The sequence below is a fragment of the Lynx rufus genome, unplaced genomic scaffold (assembly GCF_022079265.1).
Source record: "Lynx rufus isolate CCGP_SWC_20201006 ecotype Redwood Valley unplaced genomic scaffold, mLynRuf1.p SCAF_25, whole genome shotgun sequence".
Lineage (NCBI taxonomy): Eukaryota > Metazoa > Chordata > Mammalia > Carnivora > Felidae > Lynx > Lynx rufus.
The window spans coordinates 14,821,469-14,840,840 of record NW_025814840.1 but is presented as its reverse complement, the minus strand read 5'-3'; the positions used below and the strand labels follow the sequence as shown (position 1 = coordinate 14,840,840).

The 19,372-nt window shown below is 49.2% G+C and overlaps 1 protein-coding gene across 1 annotated transcript in view; it reads left to right on the top strand.

Annotated features, from left to right (window-relative positions):
- The window catches only part of KCNK1 (potassium two pore domain channel subfamily K member 1), a 54,399-nt gene that overhangs the window by 30,093 nt on the left and 4,934 nt on the right, over window positions 1–19,372 (top strand). The window lies entirely within an intron of this gene.

Sequence of the window (19,372 nt, the reverse complement as noted above, 5' to 3'; positions counted from 1 at the left end):
TGATAAAATCTGACTTTTTTGCACCAGGGGTAGATTTGAAAAGTCGTGGAAACACTTATAAGACTTAACAGTTGCACAGCATTGGTGTCGCTATGGGCTTAACTCAGACTGATTTATTGCAAGCTGGCCAGGTGAGGAATAAAGGAGTAATTCACATTCTCATTGCTGAACTCTTAGGGACTTTGGGGAAGCCCAGCCTTGCTTTTGACCTAGTGATTAGCTTGAATTCAGCAGACTCATTATATTGCTAATTTCATCTCCATTGAAGGATAAAACAGACATGGAAGTAATTAATTATAGTTAGACGTTAATGGTAAAATGAATTAGCCTCGAAAGTTATTTTGTGATCATGTGAACTCATTTCCCCATGATGGAAGTTTGGTTACATTTTGCACATGTATTTTAATTTTTTTTTAATGTTTGTATTAGAGAGAGAGAGAGAGAGACAGAGTGTGAGCAGGGGAGGGGCAGAGAGAGAGGGAGACACAGAATCCAAAGCAGGCTCCAGGCTCCCAGCTGTCAGCACAGAGCCGGATGTGGGGCTCAAACGCGCGAACTGCGAGATCATGGCCTGAGCAGAAGTCAGACACTTAGCTGGCTGAGCCCCCCAGGCGCCCCATATGTATTTGTAATCTGTTGGGCAGGTACCCCTGTAAATTGCTCCAAAAGAGATGCTTTTCTGGAATAACGTTGAGAGTAAAGGTCAGGTCTGCCTCCAGTCTGCCTGTAACAGCCTGTAGGACTGCTTTCCTCCTGGGCGACGATGCTCAGAGCCTCGTGTAGCAGTGGGGCTCACCACTTGACAGGCTTTGCTGGGTTCCAGAGTTAGAGGGAGAAAGAAGATAGAGCCCGAGGGATCAAGCATATCTTAAAGAACCCTGTAAACGGATCGTTATAATAGAATACCAATTAAGATTCCTTTCAGCCACGGTAAACAAAAATTGCAGTTTGCAATGGTTTAAATTGGCGGGGTGGGGGGTGCGGTTTTTCTCCCATGATAAAGGTCTGGCTGTGAGCGGCTGCTGGCGTAGGTAGGGCTGGCTGCTGCAGGTGGCTGGTCCCTTCATCCCAGGCTGTTTCCGTCCTCATGCAAGGCCCTCAGAGTCACAAGACAGGCCCTGAGCTCCAGACACGCTGCTGGTGGTCCAAGCAGGAGGAAACAAAGGTTTCCCTCCAGCAGATTCCCACTCAGATCTCATTAGTCAGAGCCATGTCGTGGGGTCACTCCTGGCTCCTGGGGTGGCAGGGAAAGGAAATGCGCAGCTTCGCCGGACCTCTGGGTCCCGGGTGCCTTGTGGCTGTCACAACAACATGTGTCCGCTGCTGTGGGAGCCTATGTGGGGACCAGTGCCCGAGGGGCTCGGGGGCAGGTCAGAAGCAGGTAAGGGAGCAGCAGCGTGTGCAAAATCACGTAAGTGTAAAGGGCACGGGGTGTCCTGAGAACGTCTCCGGGTTCGCTTCGATCCAGCCGTGACCAAGCAGTGAGGCTGGACACACGGGCACCGAGTGCTCACGGGAGGGACCTGAATTTTAGCCCTTTTTGTGGTGAGAAATGGCAGTGTGGGGGGATGGGCAGGGTAGGAGAAAAGCCAGCAGGGGCTGTTCCTACAGGGGGACGGATGATAAAGGCCTCATCTAAGATACCATGGTGGTGATAGAGAAAAAGGAGTAAATGAGAGAAAGTCTTCCAAAGTCAATGGCCCTTGGTGTCCACTTGGATGTTAAGAGCGAGGGCTTACTCTCAGGCAGCTGGTGGGTGGACAGTGGAGGTGATCTCCAGCCTGGAGAAGGCAGGGCGGGGGGCGGGGTGGGGGGTGCTGACCGGCCCGTCTGTACGTTGGGTTAGTGGCAGCTGTGGGGCGTGGCCAGCTGGGTGGGAATGGGGGGTGCTGGGTTTGATGAAGAGAGGTGGGGGCCTGGAGTGTGTACGGATTGGGGCCTTGGTGTAGGGGGCGGGGGGGTGCACGTAAGTACTAGTTGAACTTAAACGGCTGGATGGGAATTCGGGGGTGAGGGAAGGGCCCACCCACCGTGCGCTGACTGGAATTCTTGTCTGTGTGAATTCAGTCTTGCTCTTGCTTCCCTCGTGTGCCATTTTCTCTGACGAGCTCCTATTTTTGGTACCGGGCTTTTCCCAGAGTGACTTCCCTTTAAACTCCGTGCTTCCTCCCTCACTGTGCTTCTCCTTCCTTATCTTACCCTCGGTACCTGTTGTGACCCGTTTACAAAAGGCAGAAGAGACGTGAATGGAGACCTGGATTTCTTCAATGGGTGTGGGCTGCCCCATGGGTCTTAGAGCAAGTGGGCAGGGGTAGCTAAAATTGGCTCCCCCCTGCACCCCTGTTGCCTGGGTGTGATGTGGCTGAGTCCATATACGGACCCCGCAACTATAGCCTCCTCTCCAGACAGGGCGTGGTTTAAGTTCACCTGGCCCTCCCCACCCCCACCAGTCACGCTCAGGGTAGAATATTTAGAACGTGGAGGGATGTGCACCCTACTGGCGAAGCAGCTCTTCCAGGCGCTTAGGCGCGCAGCCGTGAACACGACAGACGAGACCCCGGTCTCCGTTTTGGTTAGGGAGGCGGTCGGCACGTGATGGGGTTGGTGCCGCAGGAAACTGCCAGCAGGGTAGGGGGCGTCAGTGTCTGGAAGGGGATGGAGCTACTTTAGAGAGGGTGACCTTAAAGCCTTCTCTTGCGGTAGTGATACTGAGGCTGAGGCCAGCAGGAGGGGGATGTACTAGTCCTGGAAGACTGGGGAACAGCACGTGCAAAGGCTCTGAGGTCGGAGCTTGAACTTGCTGAAGAGTCGATCCAGGGCCGGGGTGTCCACAGGGTCATATGTGAGGGGGATGGTAGGAGGAAATTTGGTTACAGATAGGAGCCAAATCCTGTAGAACCTTTATGAAACAGCAAGGAATGTCGGATTTCATTCTCTTTCTGGTACTTGCTGTGAAAAGGCGTTGGAGCACTTTAATCTAACTAGGTGATGTGGTATAATTTGCACTATTAAAAGACACAGTGTTGTACTGGGTTGATGGTGCCCACCCCCCCCCCAAATTTATGGTCATAACCCCTGTAACTGGTAACCATGACCTTCTTTGGAAAAGGGTCCTTGCAGATGTAATGAAGAATCTGGAGATGAGATCATCTGTATTATTTGGATGGGCCCTGGATACAGTGACAACACACGTCCTGAAATGAGACAGAAAATGAGAAGGTGCAGAGGGGAGGCCGTGTGGAGCGGGCGGCGGAGACTGGAGTGATGTGGCCACAAGCCAAGGAAGCCACCTTCCTTGAAGCCTGGAGCCACCAGAAGCTGGAAGAGGCTCTCTTCCCTAGAGCCTGTGGAGGGTGGAGGGCCCCGCCCCCACCTTGGTTTCAGACTTCTGGCCCGCAGAACAGTGACACAACACATTTCTGCTGTTTTAAGCCGCCCCGTGGGTGGTAATTTGTGACGGCAGCCACGGGAAACTGACACAAGTGTCTCCTGTGCGTGAGAGGGTGGAGGACGGGCTCCTGGGGGGGCGGGTGTGAAAGTCACACAGGAAAGAAATCACGTGGCTTGGGTCAACAGGTGTGGGAATGATAAAGAGTGCTCTGATTTAGAACCTCTTCTGGAAGTAGAACCAATAGGATGTGCTGGGGACAGGGAGAGAAGAATTTTTAAAAATCTAGCTGGTACTTGGCCTGAAGAACTAAACAGATACTAGTGCTGTTGCTTGAAATGAGAACCACCAAGGGGAATGTGGGCCTAGGTTCCATGGTGACAGGTGATGGCGGGACGGGGCGCGGGGGGGGGGGGGGGGGGGGGTGGGGAGGAGGGAGGCCCTCAGCATGACGTAATCAAGAAATCTTTTGTGGACATGGTAATTTTGAGGTGCCTATGCCACATTCCAGATGGGATTTTGTCTTTGTTTTTAATGTTTATTTATTTTTCAGAGAGAGAAACAGAGCATGAGCAGGGGAGGGGCAGAGAGAGAGGGGGTGACAGAGAATCCGAAGCGGGCTCCAGGCTCTGAGATGTCAGCACAGAGCCCGATGCGGGGCTCGAACTCACAAACCGTGAGATCATGACCTGAGCCCATGTTGGACCCTTAACCGACTGAGCCACCCAGGCGCCCCAAGAGGGCCCAGATGGGATTTTGAATTGGATGTTTGGCCTGAATTTGGAGCTCAGGAAACAGGTGAAGGCAAGTACATTTGGGAGTCATCAAATATAGGTCACTGGTTCTCAGCCCTAACTGGTGACTCTTGGGGAGCTTTGAAAAAAAAAAAAAAAAAAAAAAAAGATACCTGATACCCACAGTCCATCCTAGAGCAGTTGAAAGGAAATTTCTATGGTGTTTAAGACATCCCCCGGTGAAGTCAATGCCCTGCCAGGGTTGAAGGGCCACAGGTGTAAATGGTGTTGAAAGCCATAGGTCTGGATGAGATTGCCCAGGGCGGAGCTGCCTAAAACGGATGATGCTGCTAATAGGCCACAGGTCGGCTAGCCTCTGATCCCGTTGAGCTCTCCGGGGGGGGGGGGGGGCAGAGGTTTAGGGTTAGCACCGTGTTTCTCGTTTTGTGGGCCCTGAGGCAGAAGACACAGGAAAGGGAGTGAGTGTAGATAGAGGGGATTTTGAGGGCCCTGAGGTGGCAGGCCCACCGAGGAGAAGGGACCAGGGGAGGGAACTGGGAAGAGTCTGGACACACTGGGGGACAGCCAGGGAGAGTCTGTGTGTCTCAGACCGAGGGAGAAAGTGTCTCAAGGTGGAGGAGAAGCGGGTTTGGTCAAATGGTGCTTAGAAACTGCAGAACATGAGGGTAGAATTAATTTTAGGATTTTTCTTCCTTTTTTTTTTTTAAGTTTATTTACTGTGAGAGAGAGAGAGCGAGCAGGGGAAGGTCAGGGAGAGAGCGAAGGAATCCCAAGCAGGCCCCACGCTGTCAGCGCAGAGCCCGACGCGGGGCTCGAACCCGTGAACGTGAGATCGTGACCTGAGCCGAAACCAAGAGGCAGACACTTAACTGACTGAGCCACCCAGATGCCCCGATTTTAGGATTTTTCAAACCACCGGTGCCCTTGAGAAGGCAGACCTGACTCACCGGAGCGGCTTGGATAAAAACTCCGATCGAGCCAGTTGAAGGGAAGTGCGTTTTGAGCTTGCAGATCTCCCCGCCAAACCTGGGGCAACCAGTGAGGCCTCGCTCTCTCTGCTTTCTCCACCCAAACTCCATCCCAGCCGTGAGCTAGAGACTTTTATTCCGAACGACTTTGTTGAACCAAATGTGTAATCTTGTGGAATGTGGTACCCGAGTCCCCTTATTAACCTGTCGGTGTTATAAACGAGATGTCATCTGCGCCTCTGTTCATTTCATTTAAGTCTTTCTCGTCGAAATAGGACTTTGCTGCGGATGAAATCCTCTCGGTACTTCCCAGGGGTACGTGTGATTGTTTGGCTTCTGCGGGTCCTTTCTCCCGAGCCAGGGTGTTCTAGCTTCATGAATCAGAGCCTCTGCAATCGCTCGTGGAAACAAACGATCTTGTCAGACCCGTCGCCTGGTGCACAGTCGGGGCTCAGCCAACATTAGTTGAAGTTTAGGGCTCAAGTGAGCCCGTGGCAGACCACACTGCCCAGCGGAGAACAGGGTGAGCACTGTGAGGTCCCTTGAGAGGAGGGTGTCCGTGCCGTGGCGGATGGGGGAGTGTCTGCCCTTCACGGGACCCACCGCCTTCCCTACCCTGCTGCCCCTCAGTGATCTCATAAACACCAGTGCCAGATGCTGATGGGGAGGGCGGCTTTGCCTTTTCGGTGCTGGCCGCCAGCTCTCCTTTCCTCCGGTGCTGTGCCCTCCATCCTCGTGTGCCATGCTAGTTTCACAGGATGACGGACGTCCGGCTCAGCCTGTGTGTTGCTCAGCCTGTGTTGATTGCTCCCTGGGCGGCGCCCCTCCAGCCTGGCAGATGGACCTGGGCTCCTCCAAGAATTCTGTCCTACGTGCAGGAGCAGACACTGGCTTGCTTTAAACCCCAGAGCGTGGGGCTCCTGGATGGCTCAGGTCGAATGTCCGACTTAGGCTCAGGTCAGGATCTCGTGGTTCATGGGTTCAAGCCTCACGTCGGGCTCTGTGCCGACAGCTCAGAGCCTGGAGCCTGCTTCTGATTCTGTGTCTCCCTCTCTCTCTGCCCCTCCTCCTCCTTTCTCTCTCTCTCTCTCTTGCTCTCAAAAATAAATAAACATTAAAAAGTTATTTAAAAAGAATTTTTTTTTAAACCCACAATTTACTCCCCTCTATCTGGTCAGCCCCTGGACTTGTAGGTCGCTGTTGGCCCAGGAGTTTGTGCCCTCAAAGAACAACGTGAGGTTTCAACTCCTCCATCCAAGGAGATTATGGAATCATTGTAGGTTTAGAGGGCATTAAATTAAGAAATCACATTTGGCTGGATTGTAGTGTGTGTTATGTGCCACACTTCTGGGTTCTAATTCTTCTGTTATACTTGGAGTGCTGTCTGTAAGAAGCGAGATTCCAAGGCATGAATAAAGTCTAGAACTCTCTCAGAGGTTGTCTAGATGAAAAGCTGTCCTTACGTCCGCATTTCAAGGCCTCCACTTTTTTACTTTTTATGATAGGTTATTACAAAATTCGTACAAAATTAGAGAATTGTGTAACGAGGACTCCATGTGCCCACAGGCCAGCTGTCCACCCGCTCGATTCCACCATCCGTGCCTCATCCGTCCCACGTGCCTCCCCCACCTTCTTTTCATGTTTTCCTGGCGTATTAGTAAATTTTGGCAAGGCGGTGCTGTGGTGACGGGGCCCCCCCAATCTCCTGGCTTATGGTAACAAAGGTCCGTGTCCTGGGTGGGTGCAAGTGACCCTGCTCCCCACCTTTATACTCTGGGGCTAAGGCAGGAAACTGAGTCTGTGAAGAGAAAACGGCTATTTTGAGTCGCCGCCTGGGGAAGCGATGACCCTGCTCACACCCAGGGTCTGGACATTTAAATAAGGACCTGAGCTGCGGATTCCTGCCCCGTGTTCCCACGTTGCTTTTCCTGGGGCAGCTTTGAAAATAACCCTTAGAGTCGAGCCCATAAAAAGTTACGGACCTCTTCCCCAACCATCTGGTAAGTAACAGGTGCTTGCTGGCCTGCTGTCTACCCCAGCCTCCCCCAAGACCTAGGATGAAGGAACGCCCTTCCTCTGGCTTAGCCCCCTGCCCCCCTACCACGCCCCCCCCTCCCGTATCTGGGATCTGTAAGTCCTAAATCTTGTGACTTCCTTCCTTTCGGGTTAGTGGGTTGAAACTGCACAGGGTTGAATGACCCTGTGTTTTTTTCTCTTCCCCCAAGTAAGAGCTCGGATGCTGAGGGAGCTGCCTCATATGGGTGGCTTGTGCGTCCTCAGTCAGCAAATCATAATCTGCATATTCTGAATTTAACACACCAGCTACAGCTACGGGCCTCCCAGCACAAAGGCCCCACTCACGGTTGCTCCTGAAGGGGAGCCTGCACTGACTGGGCCATAACCCAGCACCCAGTGCAACAAGATTCCCTAGAAGGAAAGGCCTGTCCATTGTCAGACACTCAGAAGGAAAAAATGTTGCATTTTAATACCTGGAGAACGCGATAGCTCTCTTTTCAAGGAATCTGCACTCCAGAGGCTGGGAGTTAGCCTGCCAAGTTGCTAATTAGGACTGCTGGAGGGAAAGTTAGTTATCATTTGAAAGACTCTAACTAGGAATCTACTTTCCTAAGTCCATCTCAGCAGGTACCTCCATAGCTAGACCAGAGAGTCTATTAATTAGCATAAGGAGTACTTAGAGGTTCTTTTCACAAGTTAAGAGTGGTGGTGGTGAACTTACGGGGATTAACTAGAGAAGTCGTTCATCTCCCCGGGCCTGAAGCGGGCATAAAATCTTCATGCACCCGGCAAATGGGTGTCCCTGACAGTGGTAGTCAAGGCCTAGGACTCTGTCCTGTTCTGTGCTCTGCCACGTAAGGAAGGAGCTGAGGATTTTGTCACCTGATTTGACTAGAAGGTAGTTGAATCCGGCTTCAAGAAGAGCGTTCCATCTGACCTTTCAACGAACTACTCGTTCAAGTACCTAATGTAGAGAGTTTGAATTGCCCTCAGCCTACAACGAGTTGTATGACTGTTTTGTGCCTCTTTTTTGTTGTAATACACCACACTTAGAGGAGTTTTGTGGGCGGGGACCTGGAGTTTTCACCTACCTTTGATCGTTGGAATCTGCTGGTATCTCCTCTTGGAAATGTGACTGGTTAATGGCCACCATATTGGGTCAGTTTACAATGGAGGGAATGAGAACCTGAAAGGGAGTCTTTGGGTTTTTCTGTTGGGCGGTGAGAGGCGGGTCATTAGTAGCCTCCCAAACTATGGAGCGGCCACAAAGTTCCTATATCAAATTGTTCCCTAAGTGCTGTTGTTAGGTCTTCAATCATTATGAGGGACTGCTTCAACCATTGCTGTGAAAGATGTCTGGAAGGATGTGAGGAGAATTAAAATGTGTACAGAGAACAGAGGTGAGAAAAGAGAACTTCTAACTACTGTGCCTAGGAACAGTACAGACACCTGGAAGAGTGTAGGTATTGTCGAGATAATTCCATTAGCTATCTCTTTCAGCATCAGAAGAGAAGTTTAACTTCCCTGGACTTCATATGCACCCGCATCTGTGCTCGTGGCTCTATGTGGGTTCTTTTATGAGGGGAGGAAGTATTATTCATATTTGACAGATGAGGAAATTAAGGCATCAAGTTTCTCAGGGTCACACAGCTCGTAAGAAGCAGAGCCTGGATTTCATTTAGGAAATCCGATTCCTCTTCCCCTAAGCACCACTTAGTTGACAAGTGTGGTATTGCAAAGGACTTTTTTTGTTTGCACCTTTCCACCCTGTGTTCTCAAAGTTCAAGAGCCTTCAAGTCTTTACAGTCTGATGAAAAAGAAAAAGAACAGCGTTTACTTTATTCCAGGAGGCTCTCCCTCCAAAAGGTGTAGAGATTTTCCCATCAAGGCCATTTTCCCATGGACACCTGTTTCCCTCCCAGACTCCCTAGAACCCTTGGGACATTACTGTTTTGAGTCCCTGTAAAGGGAAGAGTGGAAATGTGGTTTGATTCAGCAGGTGTCTAGGGCTCCCCCCCGCCCCTTCACACCACATGCGAGTTTAGGACATACTTTGGCTTCTTCTAGTCTGGAGTTAAGCTTTGGGCCGGGCTAGGATCTCCATCCGTAATGTGATGGGTGGGAAGCGGGATTTCAGCACCAAGTAAATGGCGTGTCTTCTCCTTGTCACCCCGCACTTTTTCTATTACCTTTTGAGCCAGTCTTCCACAGGGCAAGGTGCCCAACTCTTTCGGGGGGAAAGAAATCCTGAGTTGCCTGCACAGCATACTGGGTTGGGGGGGCGGAGGGAAGCCAACAGCATGAATTGTGAAAGTTTGTTGTAAAAGTGTATCACTGGGAAGCCTTTCCAGTGTAATCACTTTTAAACCTCGTGGTAGTCATGGCTGCAGGATAATCATGTCCAACCCGAAGGCAAACCCGAGGGAAGTGGCAGGGGTGGGGGGGACAGTGCTTCAGTTTCTACATCAGGAAGCCTTGTCTAATATATTGGGGCTTTAGGAAAAACGAGACCCGCTGTTCCTTGGCCTTCTTCAGCTTCACTGTGTTGTCCTGCTGACAGAAATTCCTAAGAAATGGTCAGGAACGAGTGAGAGGGGACAATAAAAATAAATAATAAAAAACACCAACAAGAGTATATATAATGTGTGATTCTTCAGCTGTGCCATTTTCAAGAACGATCAGACTTTGAGTCAGTGTTAACTCTTCCTACCAATGTCCCAGCGGTGGAAGGGTGGGGCCGTGGGTGACAGGCAGGTGGGAGCCTGGGCGCGTGCAGGTGTGCTGACCCCCCGTACAAGGGCTGGGTGGGGGGGAGCATGATAAGCAGCAGCTGGCATGGGGACACCAGGGCACGACCATGGCAATGCCCCCTCTGGGCAGGTGCTAATGTCTGCGAGCGATTATGTGGCTTGCATTCGCAGTGAGAATCGGATAAGCCCTCTTTTGCTCTTCTCGTGGAATTGGGACCGGACAGATCAGAGATGACCTGGAGATTTCATTTAGGTTAGACCAAAGGCCGAAAGAAATCTTGGGAGTAACCCCAAGACAAAGGCAACAAATTAGAATTAGAAAACAGAAGTCTGAGGTCAATGGAGGATCCAGGATGTGTTCTCCCCACCCCCCCCCACCCATAGCCTGGGGCCACTGGATCACCCGGGCAGGGCGGGAGAGTTTCTGGAAGCCCAGGGTTGGGTTAGCCCAAGCCCTGCGGTCATTGTCTTAGGTCTGTCTCAGAGTATTCTTCTCTTTGGAAGTATCCACGGATTTCTCCAGCTTTTATTTCCCATGTAATCCGCCGCACCCCTTTCTATTTTCCCTTCGTCCTCCTCACCACAGCCCCGAGGGCCAGATTGAAAAGATCTGGTAAACGCAGGGTTCAGATCTGCCTCCCTCACATGCTCGCAGTTAGAACTAATTGCATAGTCTCTTTTCTGTAAAAGAGGGACTTGCGTGCTTATCTCCAAGGGCTGGTATGAAGATTGAAGGAGATGGTGTTTATAAATCGCCCAGCATGGTGCCTGGGGCTCACACACCAAGCACTTCTCGTTACTTTTCTGTCTGGAACACTCTGCCCAGGTCTGCAAGGGCAACCCAGAGTTAACAAGTAACAAACCTGGGGAGAATTTAAAGGTTCTAGGAGTTCAGTGCACAGAAGTTAGTTTCTTCATGGACCATGTTCTCTGACTTTTTTCCAAAATGCTCTCTGGCACGTCTCTCTGTCCCTCTATCCAGACCACTGCATCTTCCTGGTTTGGTTACTAGAACAGGCCCCTCAGGCTTGGCGCTGCTCTGGGCATGCCTTTCCAGAAGTAGGCTCCTGCTTTGCTGTCCTGTATTATTTCTTTTCAATTTGATGCTTTGATCTCTTGGGGCCTTGCTGACCCAGAAGGAACCACCCTTCGCAGGGTTAACCAATTTTAGATAATAAAGGGCTTCTCTGTGAGCACACCTTTCATATACAGCCCAACCAATCTAGAGCCCACACCCCTAAGCACCTCCTTTCTGGGGCTCTCACCCTCCAAGCTACTGTCCTGCTGCCCTAGTGACCCCGGGGCCAGATGCTAGACAACTAGGGCCAGTCTCTGTGCACCCACATCCACTGACATTATTCAGACCAGCCAATCCTAAGCCTGCTTACCCTGCCTTTCCTGTTCCTTCCTGGGGGAAACCCAAGAAATGTGACTGCTTGGGATTCTGGGAAAGCTGTACTAAAAAGGTGACATAATTTGGTTATAATCTCATGGTGGGTAGTGGGTCATGTGACCTAACAAAGCCCTTCAAACGCACTGCTCAACAGATGGGACAATAGAACAAGCTGGAGTTTGGGAAGGTAGAGATTATCACCTGATTTTTTTTTTTTTTCCACAGGGAGCAGGTGTAATTATGATGATAAGCAAAAAATGCCCTTGGCCGATTGATTGTTCCCTGTGCCTCTACTTAGGGTAACTTACAGCATCTTCCTGCAAGGGTTCCCGCATCATAACCGAACAATGTGACTGGCCTCGTCAGCACCTTGACAAAGTTAGGCTCACGAGGGAAGATGGTGGATCGGAAGCCGGGCTGTCCACCAGGTGCTTACCTGCTCATCAGCAGTGGCTGGAAAGAGGATGGGTCGTTTGAAAATGTTATGGAGCACGCTCACTTCTGTCTCCTAACTACAGTTTTATGAAGCCAGGCTTGTGAGAATTATGCAGAGGGCAGTGTGAGAGAAGACATGACAGGGACACAGGCCTTTAAAAATGAGGGAGAAACAGTTCTAGAAATAGGAAAAAAAGAAACACATCAAAGAATCATTGTAATTTGAAATCGAGAGCTTAAGAGGTTATGTAAGAAATCGCAAAACTAAATAGTCAAACAGTGCTCGGGAGAATGTATAGCAGTGAAACAGTAGGGATCAAGGAGAGTCAGGTATTAGGATTATTAGTTTGGAGGGGGTAAAATGTTTTAGAGTCCCAGGAAACTGGTGATGCTTCAGAAAGAAAGCATCCATAACAGGAATTCCTAAGTTGGCCAAACTACTTAAAGTTTAAAATGAGAAAATTTAATGGGGTGCTTGGGTGGCTCAGTCGGTTCAGCATCCGACTTTGGCTCAGGTCATGATCTCACGGTTCGTGAGTTCAAGTCCCGCGTTGGGCTCTGTGCTGATGGCTCAGAGCCTGGAACTGCTTCCGATTCTGTGTTTCCCTCTCTTTGCTCCTCCCCCGCTTGTGCTCTGTCTTTCTCTCTCTCAAAAATGAATAAACATCAAAAAAACTAAAATACAATGAGAAAATTAACTATTTTGCAGTTGGGTAATAACAGGTAGAAAACTGTGAAAAACTGCATATTCAATCAGAATCATCAAAAACCAAACAGTTGTTTATATGTGAACAGATTATATGTTGACTCTAGGATGCCAAGAGGGAAAAAATGGTAGTATCATCAGCCAAGTAAACAAAAAACCAGACACATATAAAAGTGAGCCCAGGTGAAAGGGCCCGAGGGAAGCCAGTTCTCACCCAGAAGTCCCAGTCCCTGCATACCCGTGCCAGAAAAGGAGTTAGGTTATGCCAGCACCACCTAGGAACTGGGTGTGTCAACCCCCAGGAATGGCCTTTGCTGGGAGCTGGTAGATTCTTCGTGCAGTGTAGAATTTATTCTTAGGTTTCTGCTAATAAGCTTTCTTCTGAGCTGGAAACGTGAGTAGCACACAAGGCGAGAAGGGAATGTTGGTGATCACAAGATCACAACTCACCACTGTGTGCTGCTCTTACCAAGGACCGGAGTACCCTAACGAAGCTGCTTTTGACCTGGAGCTTTGGCCAAGGAGACTTCGCCTTCACTGTCATTTTTTTTGAAACTTTCACAACGAAAATGTACTTATGCATTGAGTAAGTGATCATTTTTACTTAAACTATTACCTGATATGTATATTATAAATACTCTCTCTATATATATTATACATTCTTGGGACTATAACCAATTCTCTGGGCCACTGGACAGCCTGTCTTATTTAACCGGTGTCTCTGCAAGTATATGTTTGTTTACAGACAGGGATTCCACACAGGTTATCGACATGCTTAACAGTGGAATGGGAAGATAAGAATTTTAGTGAACCTTTTTCTGTGCTTCTATCCCTGATACTAGTTATTGCTGCAGACACTCTGCTTTCCAAGGTCGCCCCTAACTTGTTCTGATTTCGTGTTTTTCTCTCATTTTCTCAGTCCTCTTCTCCATTTCTCCACTGATGACCCTGCCATTTACCCAGGTGGTCCACTGGAATTCGAGAACATGGGGCTCACCTGGCTTGTGCTCACACTCCATGGCCCTTATAGGTTTTGTGCCGACCTGCCCCTGATACCTGCAGTATTACCCAGGCTCCGCGTTCCCCCGTCACCTCGCTGTGCTGTCCTTTGTCCCTGCTGATCACCGTTTCCCTTCCTCCTGCCCTATCCTGAGGCTCATTTTCTCATAGGCAGCCCCATGGAGCCACAGGCCAGACATGGCGCCCTTTTGCGGTGATGGCCAACACTGCCTCTTGGTCACCACGAGCTCCTGAGAAATAACGTTAGGACTTGAGTTGGCTTTAGAGGCATCATTGACCTTTGTATCAAAATGGATGATACAAATGGAAAGATTGTGGGCTCTACTTATCATTTTTCTTTTTTGACTTCGAATAACTTGTCTAAGCTCTCAGAAACTCAAGGGTTCTCGTCTGTAAACTGTGTATAATGACTCTTGGATTTGAATCTTGTCATGCAATTTGCAATTCTGCATACACTCAGACACACACATGGCAAGTGGCCCTGTTGGAGATTTTGAGCTCACCTACATCCTTTCTAGCACCTCAGTCTCCATAGGCTGATGGATATGTGGCAGAGGCCCCTTTGCTCTCGTTACCATTTCTAACTGCTCTTCCACAGTGCTGCCATTTTGGGTTGAAACTCACATTGCAAAACGTGCACGGTGCTCCCACCTATGACATTCAGGCCATTTGCTAGGATCCTGTAGTTTTTAAATTTTTTTTTTTCAACGTTTATTTATTTTTGGGACAGAGAGAGACAGAGCATGAACGGGGGAGGGGCAGAGAAAGAGGGAGACACAGAATCGGAAACAGGCTCCAGGCTCTGAGCCATCAGCCCAGAGCCCGACGCGGGGCTCGAACTCCCGGACCGCGAGATCGTGACCTGGCTGAAGTCCGATGCTTAACCGACTGCGCCACCCAGGCGCCCCGGATTCTGTAGTTTTTAAATGCAGTGTGTTGATACAGCCCATCTCTCAGAATGGTCACTCCAAGGTAAAGGATCAGAGCAGTGTCCTAACTAGGAACACCGCTGCCTCTCTCTCTTGGGACGTTAGCAAGAAACCATCTGTGATTGAGTAGAATCAACAAGAAGCATCCGAAAGATACTAAAAGAACGGGCTCCTAAACATAAACAAGAAAAGCATGGCCATTTGCACCGCCAGTGACTTCTCACTTCTGTTCCCTCTTACCATCCGTGCCTCCTTCATCGCATGAAGTGAATGTAGCCCACTAACAGGTTTTGCCGATATTTCTCTTCAAGTCTGTTTAGATTCCCCTGGAGTCTTCTCTCCCTTGTGAGCAACTTCAGTTATAAGCAAAGTAACAGAAGCTGTGCATTCCCTGCCCTGTAGCTACATGGATGGAAGGGATGAACAGAGTTTATCCCCGTGCGAATCTTTGGAAAACATTGCTGTAAAGCAATGAACTATGAAGACCTATTGTGTGCAAGGTATCTAGAAGTCAACCACTTACTGACACTGTGGAGCAAAAATTTACTTCAAGCAAAGCCAACGTGACCAGAAGCCTGTTTGTTGCCACTTAGTGAATTTCTGGCCCTCCCAAATTTGAAGTCACTTACAACTCCAGTGTTAATTGCTCTCGGTGGACTGGATGGCTCTGTGGTTGGGGAACCTGGAGAGCTTCATAGTAGAAAAGGACCTGATTTCCCCATCAGAGGCTCACGGTCTACTGGGAAAGAGATTAGCCAATAAGCGAAAGCCAGGACTGCAAATGAATACTTGTTTTAGAGGAGAGGAAACACTGTAATTTATTTCAGTATCTCTACTGGGGTGGATTTCAGAAGTTGAGTTTCTTCTTTTGTAGATTTTTTTTTAAGCAGGTATCAGACTAACTTGATGGAAAATGTAAGTGTTGTACGACATCATACTAAAGAATGTGAGTAAATGACAATATTTATTCTCTGTGCAGGGTCACAAGAGGTAGCAGTAAGCCGTACCTCTCCCAAACACATCTGATAGGTGGGAGGAAGTTGCCTCACGGTGACTTGCTGTAATGAACTGAACAGGAGCCCACAAAGGTTCTCTGTCTTGTACTCCATTCGGGAGGACTTAAACACCAGAAAAACCAGAAGGCCCAGATCCAGCATGGCATAGCCCCAGATTGGATGTTAGCTAGCATAGCGTGACGGCTGTCATAGTAAGAGTGGCCAAACGGGAAGCCATATTTACTAGGACACTATCATATGTAGGACTCTCTCCCCTCCATTATACATACACTCCTACGATGCCCAAAAGTACGTGAATAGCCTCAGAAAATTTAAAGAACACCAAATATGTGAGGTTTATTAAAATTTTGCTACATTCTTCATAGTTTATAATGGGTTTGAATATAATTATGAGATTTTTAAATATGAACTTTGCTTTATGATTTATCTGGGGGGTTCAGTTGACTGAACTTGAGTAGACTATTCACCACTTCATTAAAATTCAGTAGCACTGAGGGGCGCCTGGGTGGCGCAGTCGGTTAAGCGTCCGACTTCAGCCAGGTCACGATCTCGCAGTCCGGGAGTTCGAGCCCCGCGTCAGGCTCTGGGCTGATGGCTCGGAGCCTGGAGCCTGTTTCCGATTCTGTGTCTCCCTCTCTCTCTGCCCCTCCCCCGTTCATGCTCTGTCTCTCTCTGTCCCAAAAAAATAAATAAACGTTAAAAAAAAAAAAAATTCAGTAGCACTGAAGGTTGGTTTCCATGTGATGCATTAAGCTGGCTATTGCCAAAGAATTGCTGTGCAGTGGATTCTCCAATATGGCCTGTACCGAAAGCATAGAGAATACCAATGAAGTGCAAATTTAACAGTTCGTCTTCCATTAACAAAAAATTATTTATGTAAACACCAGGAGAAGAAACGGGCTTTCAGTAAGCAATCTACGTGCTGCTGATTTTAAATCTCTTAGCGGAAACAGATTGCTGGCACAAACACGCATTTACTGCGGAGAGAGATGTAGAGTCTCGCAATGATGATCTCCGTTGCTCGGGGATAATGTTTTAGGAAATGGAGATTCAGTTAACGTTCTAATGAAAAGAGCTGTTGTCATTTGGAAGTGAAAATCACACCCTAACATATTTTAAAACTAGACATTTGTTCACTTTTGTTCCCTACTAGCAGCGAAATCAGGTACTGTGTTAGAGCAGATGGCACAGGACAGGTGGGCTACAGGAAACTGATGTGTTCTACTATCTGCAGAACAGATACTTTTTGAAAACACTACCACGACCCATAATACAGTCATGGACTTAAGGGCTTTGGGCGAGTCCCGCTGATGTGCGCCGCCTTCCATCTCCTCCACAAAATCCCTGCCACGGTGGACGCCCTCCCTGGCATCTCTGTCGGGCTCCTCGGTCTCCTAGCACTTGCACAGGCCCAGAACCAAGTCTGCCATCACTTTCCAGGGGCTTTGTTACGGTTGAGTAAGATGGCCTTTCCAAGAGGTCTCTGAGCACGGGAACACCCCTCCCGATGCCTCGCTTCTCTCGTGGCGGTTACTGGCCCCGGTCTCCCGTCGTGTGGCAGCTTTGCTCAGTCCTGAGAGTAAACAGTCACTTCCTCCTGCTTCCTTCTGTGGCGTGAACATCATTTGGCACGCTGGCCCCATCTTTCCTGCTCTTCCCCGGATGCCTCCACCTGTCCCCTTCCCTCTCTACCGCGCCCCGACCCAGCACGCCACGCCGGGAGCAGTCGGGTGTGCAAAGGCCACACGGCTCTGGGCCCTGAGGCTCACTCAGAACGACTGTTCCTAACGCTTTTGAGAATCTAAGATTCCAGAATGTCGTCACAGAAAAATGGACAGGTGGGTGGACCCACTGCAAACAATTTCAGCAGGTTTCTGGGACTCCCTGCGGCGCATTCATAACCGGAGTGCCTTCTGGGCCAGCAGATAACCTCCTGACGGTTGTGTTGACATCGTGCGGGGGCAGAACCGGGAAAGCTTCCATCCCCCATACCTGGGCCCTACCCCAGCAGGTGCCACAGAGCAGGGAATCGCGGCATCTAGAGCCGAAGGGTTTTCAGAGTTGTTTATTTTTAAGGGGGATACGTTTTAGAAATCAGGGTTTGAAAGAACTTTTCGGTCGTGACCACACATACGAGGTTTCTTCAGAACCCAGCTCCACAAAAAACTGCGTTTTAAAAAAAATTTTTTTAATGTTTATTTATTTTTGACAGAGAGAGCATGAGCGGGGGAGGGGCCGAGAGCGAGGGAGACACAGAATCCAAAGCAGGTTCCAGGCTCGGAGCTGTCAGCACAGAGCCTGACATGGAGCTCAAACTCATGACCTGTGAGATCATGACCTGAGCCAAAGTCAGACGCTCAACTGACTGAGCCACCCAGGAGCCCCCAAAACTGCGTTTTGTTGGCTTTTTCCTGAACTGACTTGTTGCGGCCTGTTAGGCCTTTCAGGATGAAGTGCTCCTGAAATTTTAAAAACAGGACACAGAGGGGCACCAGAGTGGCTCAGTCAGTTGGGTGTCGGACTTCGGCTGAGGTCACGATCTCGCCGTTCACGGTTTTGAGCCCCATGTCAAGCTCTGTGCTGACAGCTCAGAGCCTGGAGCCTGCTTCGGATTTCTGTGGCTCCCTCGCTCTCTGCCCTTCCCCTTCTCACACTTTGTCTCTCTGTCTCAAAAATAAGTAAACATTAAAAAAAATTTTTTAAAAACAAACAAAAAAAATAGTACACAGAGCCTCAGCCCCCTGGATTCTTTCTTGCCAGCATTTGTTGGACGAAGAGTCTTTTGAATGGCTTAATTTGGGAATGATTCAAACCTAGTGGAAAGCCAAACAGACCTCTGTTTTGACCATTGGCCCTAATGTGTTTTTTCTTTAATGTTTGTTTAAGGGAACTTATGGCATCTTGGAACCTTCAGAAATAACAAAGAGGGAGTAAAGGCTAAAAAAGGTTACAGTTGGGGGCGTGGGTGGCTCAGTCGGTTAAGCATCCGACTCTTGGTTTTGGCTCAGGTCGTGATCTCACGGATTGTGGGTTCGAGCCCTGCATCAGGCTCTGCGCTGAGGGTATGGAGCCTGCTTGGGATTCTGTCTCCCTCTCTCTCTGCTCCTCCCCACCTTGCTCTCTATCTCTGTCTCTCTCTCAAAAATAAATAAACGTTAAAAAAATTTTTTAAAAAGTTTACAGTTTCTGAATATGCCATTTAGCCAGATAATGGAGCAAAATATTTTAAAAGAAACGTTCCATCCTGTGGCTTGGTGTGCTTAAATCTTAATTTTTTCTTCTTTTGTGATGTCTTTATCTTCATGGAGTCTTCTTTGCCTGCCCATAGTTCAGCCGTCCCTGTTAGAACTCTAATTCTGTGAGCAGTCTGTTTTGGATGCAAGTGTAGACTGGTGTTTGGATACTAATGAGGATCCTGGGAGGCAGGGGTGGAGGGGCATATCTCGTGTGTTTTCCCTGCTGGTCTAGGACAATGGGCATCAGCCCCTGCTCACACAGAACCTCTGTCTATTCCAGCCTGACAGCAAATTCAAAACCAGACTCGGATGTGTTGGAAAGAGCTGGTCAGGTTTTATCAAGGGCAATAGCATCCTCTGTTGAATTTTACTGCAGTAAAAATTCTGATGGAGCTTTTAAAGTATCAGACCCTTTGGGGTGCCTGGGCGGCTCAGTCGGTTAAGTGTCCAACTTCAGCTCAGGTCATGATCTCATGGTTCGTGGTTCAAGCCCCGCGTCGGGCTCTGTGCTGATGGCTCAGAGCCTGGAGCCTTCTTCAGGTTCTGTGTCTCCCTCTCTCTGCCCCTCCTCTGCTTGTGTTCTCTCTCAAAAATAAATAAACATTGGGGCGCCTGGGTGGCGCAGTCGGTTGAGCATCCGACTTCAGCCAGGTCACGATCTCGCGGTCCGTGAGTTCGAGCCCCGCATCAGGCTCTGGGCTGATGGCTCAGAGCCTGGAGCCTGTTTCCGATTCTGTGTCTCCCTCTCTCTCTGCCCCTC